This window comes from Geotrypetes seraphini, chromosome 1 (genome assembly GCF_902459505.1).
Source record: "Geotrypetes seraphini chromosome 1, aGeoSer1.1, whole genome shotgun sequence".
Taxonomy (NCBI): domain Eukaryota; kingdom Metazoa; phylum Chordata; class Amphibia; order Gymnophiona; family Dermophiidae; genus Geotrypetes; species Geotrypetes seraphini.
Genome location: NC_047084.1, coordinates 204,429,858 through 204,445,909, shown reverse-complemented (window position 1 = coordinate 204,445,909; position 16,052 = coordinate 204,429,858).

The window sequence follows — 16,052 nt, the reverse complement described above, 5'->3', positions numbered from 1 at the left end:
ACAGCAGTTGTACGTGCAATTGCCATTATAGAATACTATCGGTGGCCTAGCGAGGGTGAGAGGTGCCCTTCCCCACCCTCTTCTCTGCCCCCCCACCTCCACACACTCCTTCCCCGCCCCCTCCTGCCATGCACACGCCACTTCCCTTCAACCAAACCTCTATAACAATCTTGGTGTGAGCAGCAAACCCCCAAGCTGCTGTCGCACCAGCGTCGGCTCTTACTTTGATATCACTTCCTAGGCGCGGGTCCAGGAAGTGATGTCAGAGGAAGAGCCGACGCTGGTGCGACAGCAGCTTAGGGGGGTTGATGTTCGCTCCACGAACATTACAGAGGTACAAGGGAAGGGAAGCAGCATGCACATGTGATAGTGGAGGGGGGCAGAGGAGTGAGGGCACCCAGGATGGACCGCTCCTCTCTTACTACCCCACTGAATACTAGTGTTATTTCACATGTATGTGCTTAACTGTAAGCACAAGCACTTATGCTAGCTCAGAAGTAAATGTTCACGCCTAACAGCGGCTTTAAGAGGAATGGCGATTTGAAGAATAACCAGGCTTATGAAGGAGCGGGAGGACCTGAATCTTATTGAGATACATTTTTTTGCTTTACAGTTACAGTTTTGTTGCTTCACCGCTGGCGATATGAATCTGTGTTAGGTAAAATTTGAAAAATTAATTGAAAAAAAATGAAAAATTAACAGAAATACTGATTGTAAAAGATTTTTGGAGAAGACGTTTAGTGCAAGGTCTGTTCAAAAAGTTCCAGGACAGCTTGAATTGCGCACCAACAGGAAATTCTTTAGAGATGCACTAGGCGGCATTGAGTAGCTTGAAACCTCACAAGAAACATTACCTCCTTTTTTCTATTTGTTGATATCTATTTTCGTCTCCGAGCTACAGCAGTTTTTGTGAAAATGTGTTTTCATGATCAGCTATTTTTCATCATGTGCAACCTCAATGAGCAGCGCTACAGCGTGAAGTTCTGTTTTAAATTTGGTAAGACCATTACAGAAACGTATGAAATGTTGAAAGTGGCTTATGGGGAACTTGTCATGAGTAGTGGAAAGTGATTTGAATGTGTCAAAATTCACAAATTTTGTGCAAAAACACAATGATAGTTCTTCCCCAGCCACTTTACTCTCCTGACTTGGCCCCTGCTTTCTTCTTGTTTCCTAAACTTAAATCCACGCTGAAAGGAAAGCAATTCGGCACCATTGAAGACATAAAGCAAACTTCAACCCAGCAACTTTTTGCAATTCCTGAAGATGCATTTAAGGACTCTTTCCAGAAGTGGAAACAACATTGGGAAAAGTGTATACATAGGGAAAGGGAGTACTTTGAAGTAGAGAGCTGCATGGGAATGAGGATGATGGGAATCCCGTGGAACCCACAGGGATCCTGTGGGTTCCCCCTTCGGGTCACAGGGATCCCGTGGGGACCCACTTTGTGGTCTTGGGGATCCCGCAGGATTGGAGGCAGCTCGAGCCAAGGGGCTCGTCTTCTTTTTCAGCCCTCTTACTGGCTCCACTATGCAGTGTGCAGTGCTGCCAGCACGCCACATGTAGCCAACCCAGAAGTCTTCCTCCGAAGTCAGAGCTGACGTCAGAGGGAAGGCTTCGCGTCAGCCACATGCAACCTGCAGGGCCCGCTGCCCTGCAAAGAAGTGCAGCTCTGATGTTGGAAGAGGTACAGTCTTGCGGGGGGGGGGGGGAAGGCAGAAAAAGAGGGAGGAACTAGGGAGCGAGTGGACATACACAGCACGCGTTGCAACTAGGAAGAAGCACGTTGGGACTTGGGAGGCAAATGCGGGACACAGAAATGGGGGCGGGATTGCGTTTTTGGACACAGAAGGCATAAACTTGGGAGAGAGGACGGATAAAGGGAGGGAAAGAGATGCTGAGGTAGGGGAGGGAATAGAAAGGGAGAATTGGGCGTGAGTGTGTCAGTGAGAGGGAAAGAGAGATGGTGTACCATGGAAGAAAGAGGAGAATTTTTGGTGATAGGGAAGGAAAGATGAGAGGGAGAAATGTTGTGGTGGAAAGGGGACAGTGGGCCAAACTGAAAGGGATGCAAGAGGGAGGAATGCTGGACATAGTGGTGAAGGGAATGGAGGGAAAGATGTGGCATGGTGCTGGAGAGGAGTGATAGAAGGAGAAATGTGGGGCATGAGGCTGGTGGGCAGGGGCAAAAGATGCACTTGGTCCGGAGGATGAGAGAGGGATAAATGTTGGACCATGGTAGGAGGAACCAATGGACAGCAACAGAAGAATTTGCAGAAGACAGGGAAGCAGAAAAAAGAAACTGGGACCAACTTGATGGAAAAATAAGTCTGTGTTTAAAATAAGTTGTGTCCAAAAGAAAAGGAAATGCATTTCTGGTTTTATTTCTACAGTGTTGAACTACTTGCTGACCCTTGCTGTGTGCTGGTGGGGATCCCCAAACACCGCCAGCAGAGGATCTCCTCTAGAGACGGCCAGAACTCCCCTCCACTAAGCACAGCAGTCGCTGGCAGCATCCATGAGCCACTGAGGTGCCAGCATCTGTGACTCAGGGACGCTACTGCTGCCTGCCAAGTTTGACAAAAGGGAGCCCCGGCCAACTGCAGAGGAAGTCCTCAGCTGACAGCTTGGGGGGTCCTCATCAGCAGAGTATTTATATTTTATATTTACATTAGAGGCTCTGGTAGAAACCTGTTTACAAAGTATGTATTCTTCCCAATTAATATTTCCAAATTAATAAAGTGTCTTTGCTTATTTATAAATGGGTCTCTACCAGAGCCTTCAATTCAGTAGCATAATTAAATTAAATAACTATTTCTGAAGTTTATAGAGACGGGCGGGGACAGATTTAATTCCAGCGGGGACGGATTTGATTCCAGCAGGGACGGGCGGGGACAGGTTTGATTCTTAGCGGGGTGGGGACAGGTTTGATTACTGTCCCTGTGTCTCTACTTTGAAGGGGACTCAATGGAATAAGTTATATGATTGTTTAATAAATTTTCATAAAATCAGTCCTGGAACTTTTTGAACAGACCTCGTAGTAAATTTGAATGTTGGAGCAGAAGATTGATTGGACAGTAAAGCTGAACATATGAGATAATCTTTGCATGGAGGGGGGGGGGGAGGTTTTTATGCCAATGGTCGAAGCTGGAGCTAGTTTATTTTCACTTAATCTGGTGTTCCACTGAATAAGATAGAGTGCTCTGAGTCTGAGGCTTTTCCTGCCCTCTGTGGAAAAATATAAATGTAACATAACACAGATTTTTCTTAGATGGGATTTTGTTTTATTGGTTATTGATTGTTAGCTATTGACCATCTCTACATATTTGATACATATTTGATATAGTTTAGTTGCACCTAACTGTAGTATTCTATAATCTGTACATTGGAATTTTAGCATGCAACTTATAGAATACCAACTAAGGGCAATTACCGTATTTTCACGCATATAACGCGCGCGTTATACGCGTTTTTACCTACCGCGCATACCCCTCGCGCGTTATATGCGTGAGCGCGGTATACAAAAGTTTTAAAACATAGTTCCCACCCCGCCCGACGCCCGATTCACCTCCCCAGCAGGACCGCTCGCACCCCCACCCCGAACGACCGCTCGCACGCGCTCCCACCCGCACCCGCATCCACGATCGGAGCAAGAGGGAGCCCAAGCCCTCTTGCCCGGCCGACTCCCCGACGTCCGATACATCCCCCCCCCCGGCAGGACCACTCGCACCCCCACCCCGAAGGACCGCCGACTTCCCGACAATATCAGGCCAGAAGGGAGCCCAAACCCTCCTGGCCACGGCGACCCCCTAACCCCACCCCGCACTACATTACGGGCAGGAGGGATCCCAGGCCCTCCTGCCCTCGACGCAAACCCCCCTCCCCCCAACGACCGCCCCCCCCAAGAACCCCCGACCGCCCCCCCAGCCGACCCGCGACCCCCCTGGCGACCCCCACGACCCCCCCATCCCACTTCCCCGTACCTTTGGTAGTTGGCCGGACAGACGGGAGCCAAACCCGCCTGTCCGGCAGGCAGCCAACGAAGGAATGAGGCCGGATTGGCCCATCCATCCTAAAGCTCCGCCTACTGGTGGGGCCTAAGGCGCGTGGGCCAATCAGAATAGGCCCTGGAGCCTTAGGTCCCACCTGGGGGCGCGGCCTGAGGCACATGGGCCCAACCCGACCATGTGCCTCAGGCCGCGCCCCCAGGTGGGACCTAAGGCTCCAGGGCCTATTCTGATTGGCCCACGCGCCTTAGGCCCCACCAGTAGGCGGAGCTTTAGGATGGATGGGCCAATCCGGCCTCATTCCTTCGTTGGCTGCCTGCCGGACAGGCGGGTTTGGCTCCCGTCTGTCCGGCCAACTACCAAAGGTACGGGGAAGGGGGGTGGGGGGGTCGTGGGGGTCACCAGGGGGGTCGCGGGTCGGCTGGGGGGGCGGTCGGAGGTTCTTGGGGGGGCGGTCGTTGGGGGGGGGGGGGGTTTGCGTCGAGGGCAGGAGGGCCTGGGATCCCTCCTGCCCGTAATGTAGTGCGGGGTGGGGTTAGGGGGTCGCCGTGGCCAGGAGGGTTTGGGCTCCCTTCTGGCCCAACTACCAAAGGTAGGGGGGTGGGGAGGTCGTGGGGGTCGCCAGGGGGGTCGCGGGTCGGCTGGGGGGCGGTCGGAGGTTCTTGGGGGGGGCGGTCGTTGGGGGGAGGGGGGTTTGCGTCGAGGGCAGGAGGGCCTGGGATCCCTCCTGCCCGTAATGTAGTGCGGGGTGGGGTTAGGGGGTCGCCGTGGCCAGGAGGATTTGGGCTCCCTCCTGGCCCGATATTGTTGGGGAGTCGGCGGTCCTTCGGGGGGGAGGGATGTATCGGACGTCGGGGGGGGCATCAGGCTTTCAGGATGGGGACAGACCTTCAAGGGGGGACAGTGCACGGAAGTCAGGGGGGGTGAACGGAGAGTCGGGACAGCGCACGGAAAGTCAGGGCGGGCGAAAGGAGCGTCGGGCAGCATGCGCGGTATACCCGTGAGCGCGGTATACCAAAGTTTTTGTACATATCATCGTGATTTCTGCGCGCTATACCCGTGTGCGCGTTTTATACGGGTGCGCGTTATTTGCGTGAAAATACGGTATATTTGCACCTGCTAGTTGGTGCCAATTAAGATCAATTATAGCTCACTATTGCTCGTTAACACCAGTTTTCAGCACATTATTACATTAAGTTACACATGCAACTGACCTTATTCTATCAATTATGCATGCAAATTTGGCCATACAACATTGTGGAATTAGGGAAAACTTGATTTCCAGGCAGGCAGGGTGTGCAGCCTGTGGAGAATAGAGTGCTGCAATGCAGAAATGGTATCTTGGTGTCAGAGAGAGGGGCCCTGCTTCATGTTGGACAAACTCAGGATTTAGAAAGAGAAGCCTCCCCTTCTACCTAAACATGACCTTAAGTATTGGGAGAAGGATTCCCTTTCTTCTAAGGGCCGTGCCAGATGTAAATCTACTACTGCAACTACTTATAATTTCTATAGCACTACTAGATATATGCAACCCTGTACATTAAACACATAAGAGACAGTCCCTGCTCGACAGGCAAACAGGACAAATCTGGCCCCTGTGAGCATAATTAATAATGGCATTTACTGGGGGGTTGTTAGTCATTTACATTTTTCTAACAAATACACCCCCTCTTTTGCAAAGTCCAATAGTGCGAGCCACTGCAGCAACTGCCCCAAAGTCCAGAAGGAGTTAAAGGGCTTCGGGGATTTTGCCGCATGACAACCACTAACGTGGCTTTCTAAAAGGGGGAACAAGGTAATATCAAAATCTTAAAAAGTTAAATTTTTCAAACATTTGCAGTAAAATACTGTAATAAATACATTTTTTAAATTATTTTAAAGAAATTCAGGTAATTTATTTTCAACCAGAAATCTGGTAGAAGTTGTTTCCATAATCTCTTGTGATTTCGTGCATCGACTATTGTAATGCCCTTTATAAGGGTATAACTAAAAAAGAAATACAAAGACTTCAGATAATACAAAATACTGCTGTAAAAATCATATTCAATGCAAGGAAATCTTACCATGTCACTCCCTTGTTGCTTGCAAGAAGTCCACTGGTTGCCAGTAGAACACAGAATCACTTACAAAATTCTTCTGTTAACATTTAAGGCTAAACTAGAAAAAACAAGGAAGGCAACCAAGTCACATCAAGGTCTGCGTGGGGGAAGCTCACAGTGCCAAACTTGGCTCACAACTTATAAGCCAAATACAGTGTAACATGTCAAAAAGCATGTCACACTGTATAATGTTATAGGGCGCTCTCAGTGTGAACCCTCAGTGATAGGAGCACAGCTCCGACACTTCACTTCTGGGTCAAGGCGATAAGCCTCCACCCGCACATCCATCATCGAGCGCCCTGTGTGTGCAAGAATCAAACCAATCAACAATCAAAGTGAGTAAATGAAACTCAACACAAACAACCTGAGCGACCCCCACACAAACCCTGCCAGCCAAACCCCCTCAAAAAGCACGCACAAAATCACAAACAAAATCAAAAACCATACCAAAAAGTGAAAAACATATCCAAAAATGAGCAATACTTATCCAAAACTGTCACACAAACGGAAAAACCGCGCCAGGAGGAAAGGTTCAACCGCGCTGGTTTCGGGAGGAGCCCTTCTTCAGGAACCTGGCCTCCAACAGGTTGCTCATTTTTGGATATGTTTTTCACTTTTTGGTATGGTTTTTGATTTTGTTTGTGATTTTGTGCGTGCTTTTTGAGGGGGTTTGGCTGGCAGGGTTTGTGTGGGGGTCGCTCAGGTTGTTTGTGTTGAGTTTCATTTACTCACTTTGATTGTTGATTGGTTTGATTCTTGCACACACAGGGCGCTCGATGATGGTGTGCGGGTGGAGGCTTATCGCCTTGACCCAGAAGTGAAGTGTCGGAGCTGTGCTCCTATCACTGAGGGTTCACACTGAGAGCGCCCTATAACATTATACAGTGTGACATGCTTTTTGACATGTTACACTGTATTTGGCTTATAAGTTGTGAGCCAAGTTTGGCACTGTGAGCTTCCCCCACGCAGACCTTGATGTGACTTGGTTGCCTTCCTTGTTTTTTCTAGTTTAGGATTTGTTTGGCAAATTAGGAGTGTGTTGTTGTTGAACATTTAAGGCTAGACAAAACAATCAGCCAGAATTTATAAATAATCTTCTTACCCCTTATATTCCTTCTAGATCCCTAAGATCAACAGCTAATAACCTCTTCTCTGTCACTGAAGTTTATATACACAATGAGATCTACCATCTTCTCTGTCACTGCCCCCTCTCTTTGGAATAGTATTCCAAATTATTTACGCGAAGAATCAAACTTAATAACTTTAAGACGAAGCTAAAAACATTTTTCTTCCGTGATGCCTTTGAGGCCTAACTGTCCTTTTAAGGGTAATTGAGTGAAAATACTACTGAGCTTACAGCAGCCCTCCCTCTTGTTTTTTTTCCTTTTACTTTGCCTTATGTAGTTCTTGCCTTTTACCTAATGTTCTTGTGTGTCTGTGTTTTTAATAGTTTTTAAAAGTTTTTATAGTTAGAGTTTGGTGACCTAGTGTCACTTCAAACTTTTATTTTATTTAAAGTTTGTCCTTTGTTTTTACAAATTTGTACACCGCCTAGAAGACTGATTGAGCGGTATAAGAAATTTTAAATAAACTTGAAACTTGATCTAGGTGTTTTGCCCCAGAGTGCATACACACAAAACACAGATACACCCTTGCCTAGTATGGAATAAGTTGTCAGAGAGGATGGGCTGAAGTTGAGAAAAGACGCTGGGGCCAGCAGCAGAGCAACGTTGTGAATTTGTTCTGCGGCACAGCAACTGTTACAATAAATTTAATGTAGACACGTGGGGGGCGAGGTAGGGGAAGGAATAGATGTTGGGGAAGGGGCACAGCAGAGATAGCCGACCAGCAGGTACTCTGGCTGGCAGCAAGATGCCGATTCCACCAGAGTACCGTCTAGAAATAAGGCCCCTCCTGAGACATTTCAGATTTGGACGAGGGGTAGAAGTTAGAAAGGGAGCGATATAGGTCTTAGGGAAGGGAGTGGGGGAAGGGAGAGATGTTGGACTCAAATGTTGGAAGAAGGAAGAGATGTGAGACTTACGAATGGGGTAAGGGAAGGAAGGAGGGAGGAATAGAAAGATGTCAGATTTGTGAGGGACAGGGAGAGATGGAATTGGGGACAGCAGAGGGTGTAGAAGGGGAACAGTGAAAGATGGATTTGAAGGAGGATAGAGGGAGAAATAAACATAGGGATAGGCAGAGGAGGTTAGGGAGAGATAGTAGGAGGTGAAAGGGAGAGGGGGAGAAAGGGAGAGATGGATGTGGAGGGGGCAAAATGGGGGGAGGAAGATATGGATTTGGTGGAGAGGGCAAAATGGGGAAAGGGAAAGAGATTCAGGGGAGGGGCAGAGTGGGGACGGAGAGATGGACGACTCAGGGAGCGCAGAGGATAGAATGGACAGATGGACAGGGAAAGGCAGAGGGGATATGAACTTAGGGCAGGAAGGGGGAGAGAGGAGAGATGTCAGACTTGGGAGGAGGGAGTGGAAGGGCAGAAAGGAGAGATGTTGCACTTGTGGGAGGGAGAAAGAAAGAAAGAGGAAGGAAACGAGGGTGGAGTAAGCGATAAGGAGGGAAGATGCTAGAAACGGTGGATCAATGTGTGAGAGTTGTCAAGGAGATGAGTGAGCAGAATAATGAGTATACAAGAGCAGAAATGTGGTAATGGGAAGCAGATAAAAGAGAATAAGAGGATAAGAAATGTGACATCTAGGGGATAAGAGGAGATAGAAAGTTGATTAGATAAGAAGTGAAAAGGAATAAAGCAATGTTCTTGCTAAGCTATGTGGCCATGCTCTATGACCTCTGGCTATACTCTGCTGCTGCCTATGGCTTTCTGAAGAAAGAAGTGCAGCTGTAAGAAAGGAGGAGGAGGCCTACTTTGATGTCTTAGAGCCGGCCAGAACACAGGCACACACCCTTGGGAGGGGGCACAAACTTGGGACACAGAAGGGAGAGAGGGGGCACAAAGGCTGGAAGGAAGAGGGCATGAACTTGGGACACAGGAGGGAGGGAGGGGGCATGAACTTGGGGCATAGGAGAGAAGGATGGAGGAAGGGATGGAAGGAGATGCTGAGTTGGGGGGAGGGAATAGAAAGGGAGAATTGTTGAAAATGGGTGTGAATGAGAGGAAAAGAGATGGTGTACATAGGGAAAGGAAGAAAGAGGAGAATTGTTGGATATAAGAAGGGAAATAATTGTTGGACATGGTGGTGGGGGAGGAGTCTATTTCCTGCTTCCACGCAGGTAGGACCCGGTGGAGAGGAAAGTCCGACACTAGCAGTGAGTTGTGAACCCTGCTGCTACCGCCCCTGGGAGCACCCCTTATGGGCTGCACATGGGGTGGACTGCTCCCCCCCTTTGGTATGCCACTGGCTCAGTGTTCCAAGGATTGCCAAAAGGGGATGTCTAGGTAGGTGTGTACCACCACCAACTGTGATAGCAGCTGCACTAATTAATTATTGGTAGCATGACTGCTCTTACTGCTTCCTTCTGAGGTGGAAGTAAGCTCAGCTGCACAGTCAATCAGCAATCCTGATAGCTAGCATGAGGTACCAACCCATCCACTAGATGTCACAGCCGACCACTCCTTTAGTATGTACCCATGCCATGCCCAGATCCTGCCTACTCCTGCATTAATCAGCCAACATAGGATTTTTACTACAACAGCTGACTGGCACAGATCTATAGTACTCTGTTACATTAGCTGTTTAATGCAATTTAGTAAATGGGCCTTCAGTGTGTAGAAAATCAATTGAATACATGTTAATCTATAAATTAACATGCATACAATTATTTTACGTATGTAGTGAGATAGAAATGTCATGCACTATGGGAGTAAGGGGTATTGTGCATGTATTTCATATTTTGCTAGTCAATATATTAATATCTTTCTTGGTGGGGGAGAGTCCAAACCATCAAAATGATGATTTTATCTGTGGTTTGTTACCAAATGAGTCTGTTACCGGTATATTTTAAAAGTTCCTTTTATAAGAAATTGAATGGGATTCTTACAAAATTTATTTGGCTGGGTAAAACTGCTAGAATAGCCTTAATATCTTTGCAAAAACCACAATCAGCGTGGAGGGGGTAAATTTTCCAAATTTTTATAGGTATCATCAAGCCTTCATTCTGCATCAGAGTATGTATTAGATCCTTCCTGAACTCATGGAGAATCTTCTGGATTGGCTGATCTTAGTGAGTCATCTCATGTCCCCATTACGTTTGAGCCACATTTTGAGCATCAAGCTGCCCAGAATATACAGACAATAGTATTCTTTTTCCACCTGGAACACATTAAATTCATTAATAATTTAACACCTACTCCAATACAATAATCCACGTGTCAATCTCTATGGTTGAACTCCAAGATTCAAATTGGCGAGTCTAAGATCCTCTGGAAACATTGGCTGCAGGCATACGTACTTTGGAAGATGTAATTTCTAATGGGATTATGGTAAATTTATTACAATTGCAACAATCATTTGGCATATCAAAGTCTCAAGGATTTCAATGGTTGCAGTTGAAACAGGGCATTCAGAAAAGGTTCTCTGATTGGCGAAATTTAAAAAATCAATATAGCTTGCCGGGCCTGTGTTTCCAGGCAGATTGGCAGGGGCATCAGGCCGCCAAATGGTACAAATTAATATCTGAATATTTGAATAAGAAACCTAAAACAAGTTTAAAAGACATTTGGAGCATTGAGGTAAAGCAGCAGATTTCTGCTACTCAATGGCCACAGATATGGACTTGGAGAATGAGATGTACAGCGTCAGCATCTATGAGACAAACTTGGGTTTTTTTTCTGTTATATAGAATTTTTTGGACCCCTGTTCGTTTACAAAAGTTGGATAGTTCAAAGTCTAATAGAGGCTGACACTGTCATCTTGTCATTTGTTGTTTTATTGCCCCTTGATACTCAATTTCTGGAAATCGATATGGGGAAAGATTATTAGGATACTTGGGGCTCCTTTTACTACGCTGCGGTAGCGTTTTTAGCGCATGCTGCAGATTAGCGCGCGCTAACCCCTGCGCTATGCGGGAAAATTAACGCCAGCTCTATGGAAGCGTTAGCGTCTAGCATGTGTGGCATTGTAGCGCGCGCTAAAACCGCTAGCGCAACTTAGTAAAAGGAGCCCTTAGTGTTCCTATGCCATTGACATACGAGATGCTTTCATTTGGAACATTATTGAAACCGAAGAATCCAGTTGACAAACATAAAAGCAGACTTCTTTTAATTATGACAGGGGTTGCTATGCAGATGATAACCAGGAATTGGAAAAATTATGACAAGTCAAATCTATCCTTTTGGTGGGAAATGTTGTGCTTATATTATTTTTTTCAGTTCCAGTAATTTTTATTGGTTTTATAAACAATAGAAATACAGAAATATAAGAGAAGCTTCCGAGAAAACTACGGATGGAATCGAAAGAGAAAGACACCATATGAGAGAATGTATGCGGAACAAGTGGGAAATAATAAAAAATTAAAAGAAGTCTGGGGTCCGTTGGAAACATTTATTAAATTGTAGATTGGTTAATTGGAACAATCCTTAATTTTTTTTTTCCACACACATCCAGATGGGGGGAGGGCATATGGTATTTTGGTTTATTTTTTTATATTTATGCAATTGTAAGTGCTATTAATTGTTTATAGCTGTATGAACTTTTTCTTCAGTTTGGAAAATTAATAAAGATTAAAAAAAGAGCTAGAAGGGTTTAAAATAGACACTGCTGTTTGCAGTCCCAGCTATTAGGGCTGCTGGAGGTAAGTCAGATGGAGTTGAACTTTTTGTACCTGGATTTTGCAGAAGTTGTTATGGAGATAGATTGGGGTTTGCAGACTGGCTGACTCCGGTGAAACTGAAAGTCTCCCTAGCACAAACAGAAAGCTAGAACAGTTTTGGACTTCTTGGGGTGTGGTCAAAGAAAACAGTATTACACCCAGAACTTTAAGACCTTTTTTTTGTTTACAGCTGATTATAACGACTAACATCTGAACTGCAAAGGAGATTTGTACATAGTTGGACTTTTACAGAAGCTGATCTTTGTTTTTCCTAGTAGTGCCTTTTCTCTAACAGAAAGAATAAAGTTGTGTTTTGGACTTTAAGACTCTGGTATGGTTTCCCTTTCTGGAAGTGTGGATAGTCTGGTGCTTACTTGCTAAGGGATTCAAACGTGTAAATTGGTCCCAGCCCATGGTCTCAACCAAATAAGACTTTTGTGCCCCTCTGCCAGCATGAACATATAGGAGTAAACAGGAGGTTGGTTACACATACAGTAAAACCCCGAGACTTTGCGGTTCGCAAATTGCCGACTCAGTAATTCGCAGTATTTTCTGACCGCCTCTTCCTGGTACTAAAGTCAGGCTACACCAATCAGGAGCTGCTTTTACACGCTATCTAGTATGTCAAAGCAGCTCCTGATTGGTGTAGCCTGACTTTAGTACCAGGAAGAGGTGGTCAGAAAATACCAAGAATGATTTTCAGCACCCACCATTGCCCCAGCTGCCCTCTCCTGCCTTCGATCAGCTCCTAAACCGCATTCGCAGTTTTTCAAAATTCACAGGTATTCCTGGAACGGAACCCCCGTGAATTTCGGGGGAGTACTGTACATTAAAAATATCTAATGTGTGCTGCATTAAAAAAAATTCTTAGAGTTGAAAGCAATTGTATGTTACAAGATTGCATCATATAACTGTACCTATGAAGTTGGCAAGGCAAACTTCCATGTGCCCTGTTTATGATGCCAACCTTTAATCATGAAGAAGTGGAACCTGCGCAGAATGCCAGAAACAACTGTGGACACTTTGTTGGGCAGAGTGAATTAACTATACGGGTTTCTATCTGCCAACATTTACTATCCCCCACCTCCCTTTTACAAAACTGCAGTAAACACTCTGACGCTCATTAAATCCCTATGGGTGTCAGAGTGATTACTGTGGCTTTGTAAAAGGAGCCCCATGTTTTCTATTTGCTCCTTCCATGGTCTTCCTGCCACCGTTAGCTCTTATTGTGTGATAGAGTGTTCTGGCAGCTCTTCATCCCACTTTACCTAGTCTTAGTACCCTGCCTCTGCTGCTGACACCTATCTTCAAGTTTCATAAATTCCCTGGTGTTAAAGTAAAAAATAGGAAGAATTGCTGACTCCATTAATATTCGTGAAAGAAAAAAGTTAACAAAAGTAACACCACCACCCTTTTACAAAACTGTAGTGTGTTTTTTTAATGCCAACCGCGGCGGTAACAGCTCTGAAGCTCATAGGATTTCAAGTTTATTTAAATTTTGTTGTCCCACCAAGTTTCAAAGCGGCTAACATTCATAATACATTTGAGTAGGGTAAAGACAATTAAGACAAAATACAAAATGACATCAAATATTAAAATAACATAAAAGTTAAAAAAAAACAAAAAACCAGCAACAACAAGAAAAAATAAACTTTAAAACAGACGAATATACTGGCACGAAAAGGAAAGGGAAGAACTACAATATTATTCAAAGGAAAGAACAAAAATGGAACAAGACAAAAGGTAGGGTGGACACTGCAGTTTTTTCTTGAGCATAAAGGCTGGTCAGAAGAAAATTCTACTATTTGGTTAAATTAAAACATCTTTAAAAGAAGGTTGCACTGCAAAAGCATCTTCAAAAAGCGTAGAGGGGCATAATCGAAAGAAACGTCTAAGTCCGTTTTCGCCTAAGTCACAAGTCGTCCAAAGTCAGACACAGCTTGAGACACATTTTCGAACAATACGTCCAAAATAAGTTTTTTTCCTGAAAATCATCTAACTATACATCCAGCCGTCTGATCATCCAAGCTGCTAAATCATCCATCTTTATACCACATTTTCATCCAAATATTTGTCCAAGTCAAAAACGCCTAGAGTAAGCCCTGTTGGACGTGGGAGGGGTCAGCAAAGTGATGGACTATACACCCAGACATGGCACCTGCCTTACAGGGCACTGCTGTGAACTTCACAAAAAAGGTGCCCTATAAACATCTCACTACAGCTCCATTATAGGTCTTGGTGAGCCCCCCAAAACACCCCCAAAATAATACTATACCCACCTGTCTACAACCCCAATAGCCCTTATGGCTGCAGGAGCCACTTATATGGCAGTACAAAAGGGTTTTGGTTTTTTGGGGGGAGTGCACATGTTTCACCATGAATGCAGTGATTACAGTGACTTATGGGCCTGGGTCCTCCTCTCCATGGGTCCCTAACCCACCCCCAAGATGACTTAAGCCACCTCTGTGCAGCTCTACTAGGCTTTCCTATGGCAGGCTGCCAGGTGCTAATGTTCTGAAGGCAGATATTTAAAGTTGTGATTACGATTTTTATGGGGATGGGAGTAGGGGTCGGTGATCACTGGGGTAGTATATGAGGGTATGTACTATGTGTTTGCAGTTCTTATCTGGTCACTTTATATAGGTTTTTGTGACTTAGACCATGTTTTACATGGTCTAAGTCACAACGTCCAAGTTTCGTCTATGCTGTGTTGTAAAACGTTCAGTTATGCATGCAGTATGACTAAGTCTAAGCCGGCCCACGTCCTTCCCAATTCCTGCCCTTGACACTCCTCCTGAAATGCCCCGTTTAGCTCTGGCCGTTCAGCAGCACTGTGAAGGCCTAGGTCATTTTTAAATACGACCAAAACCTGGTTTTATTATTGGTTCTTGGACGTATTTTGACAATGTTCATCCAAGTGCCGACTTAGGCCATTTTTTTGGGACATTTTTCACTTTTGATTATGAGCCCCATAGTTTTTTTAACTGGGTTTAAATTTGTCTAATGAATTAATTTCTCAAATATAAGCTGGCGCTGAGATCTATAGTGTGGGGGTGGTGACGGAGAAAATGCAATTTCTCGTAGTATTAATAACCCTTAATGATGGGATTACGAGTAAGTTCTGGTAAATTGAACGGAGTGTACGTTGGGTAGAGTGGAGTATAATGAGTCTATTAATGAATTTTGGCTGCTATGAGTGTTGGAGCCAGTGGCGTAGTGAGGTGAGAGGCACCTGGGGCAGTGGTGTCCCTCCACGCCCTCTTCTCCGCCCCCAACCACTCCTTTCCCACCACCTCCTGCCACGCACATGCCCCCCTTCCTTTCCCGCATACCTTTTTAATGTTTGTGGGGCGAGCAGCAATCCCAATCTGCTGCTCGCGCCAGCATCTGCTCTTCCTCTGATGTCACTTCCTAGGCGCAGGTCCAGGAAGTGACATCAGAAGAAGAGCCGACGTTGGCACGAGCTGCAGGTTGGGGTCGCAGCTTGCGTCACAAATGTTAAAAAGGTATGGGGGAAAGGAAGCAGCACACGTGTGGGAAAGGGGGGAGTGGAGAGGAGGACGGGTGCTGGTGCCCCCACCAAGAGGGTGTCTGGGGTGGACCGCCCCCCCCCTTACTTACGCCACTGGTCGGACCTGTTACCACTACGACCAATGCTAAAAATGCTAGCATGGTTTTGTAAAGGGGGGGGAGTAAATTAATTTAGCAAATTAAATGAATGAAAGAAAGGGGAAAACAAAACATCAAGCTGAAATATTTTTCTATATATAACCCCATCCCATACTGATTATAATCCAGTAAGATTTCCTCTGTAGCTCATGAGGACACTTTTAAATGCTTGTTCATTAGGGCTATTGTTTAAAGCAGTGTATTACAAACTATGTGCTGCCCGAGATTCCAGGTGTGCCACGAGACGCCGAGGAGGAGGAGGAGGCGAGGCATCGGCGCCATCTGACTGCCTACACGACTTGCCTCTCGCGGCAAGAGGCACATCCTGTAGGCAGTCAGCGGGTGCCAGGGCCTCTCCTTCTTGCCGTGCATCTTCCCTTCCACCACTCCCCACTGCTGGCTCAGGGCCGCGTTAGAGAATGCGCAGACGTCAGCATGATGATGTCACACTTGCGCATGATATCATTGCGTCAACAACCGTGCACTTCCG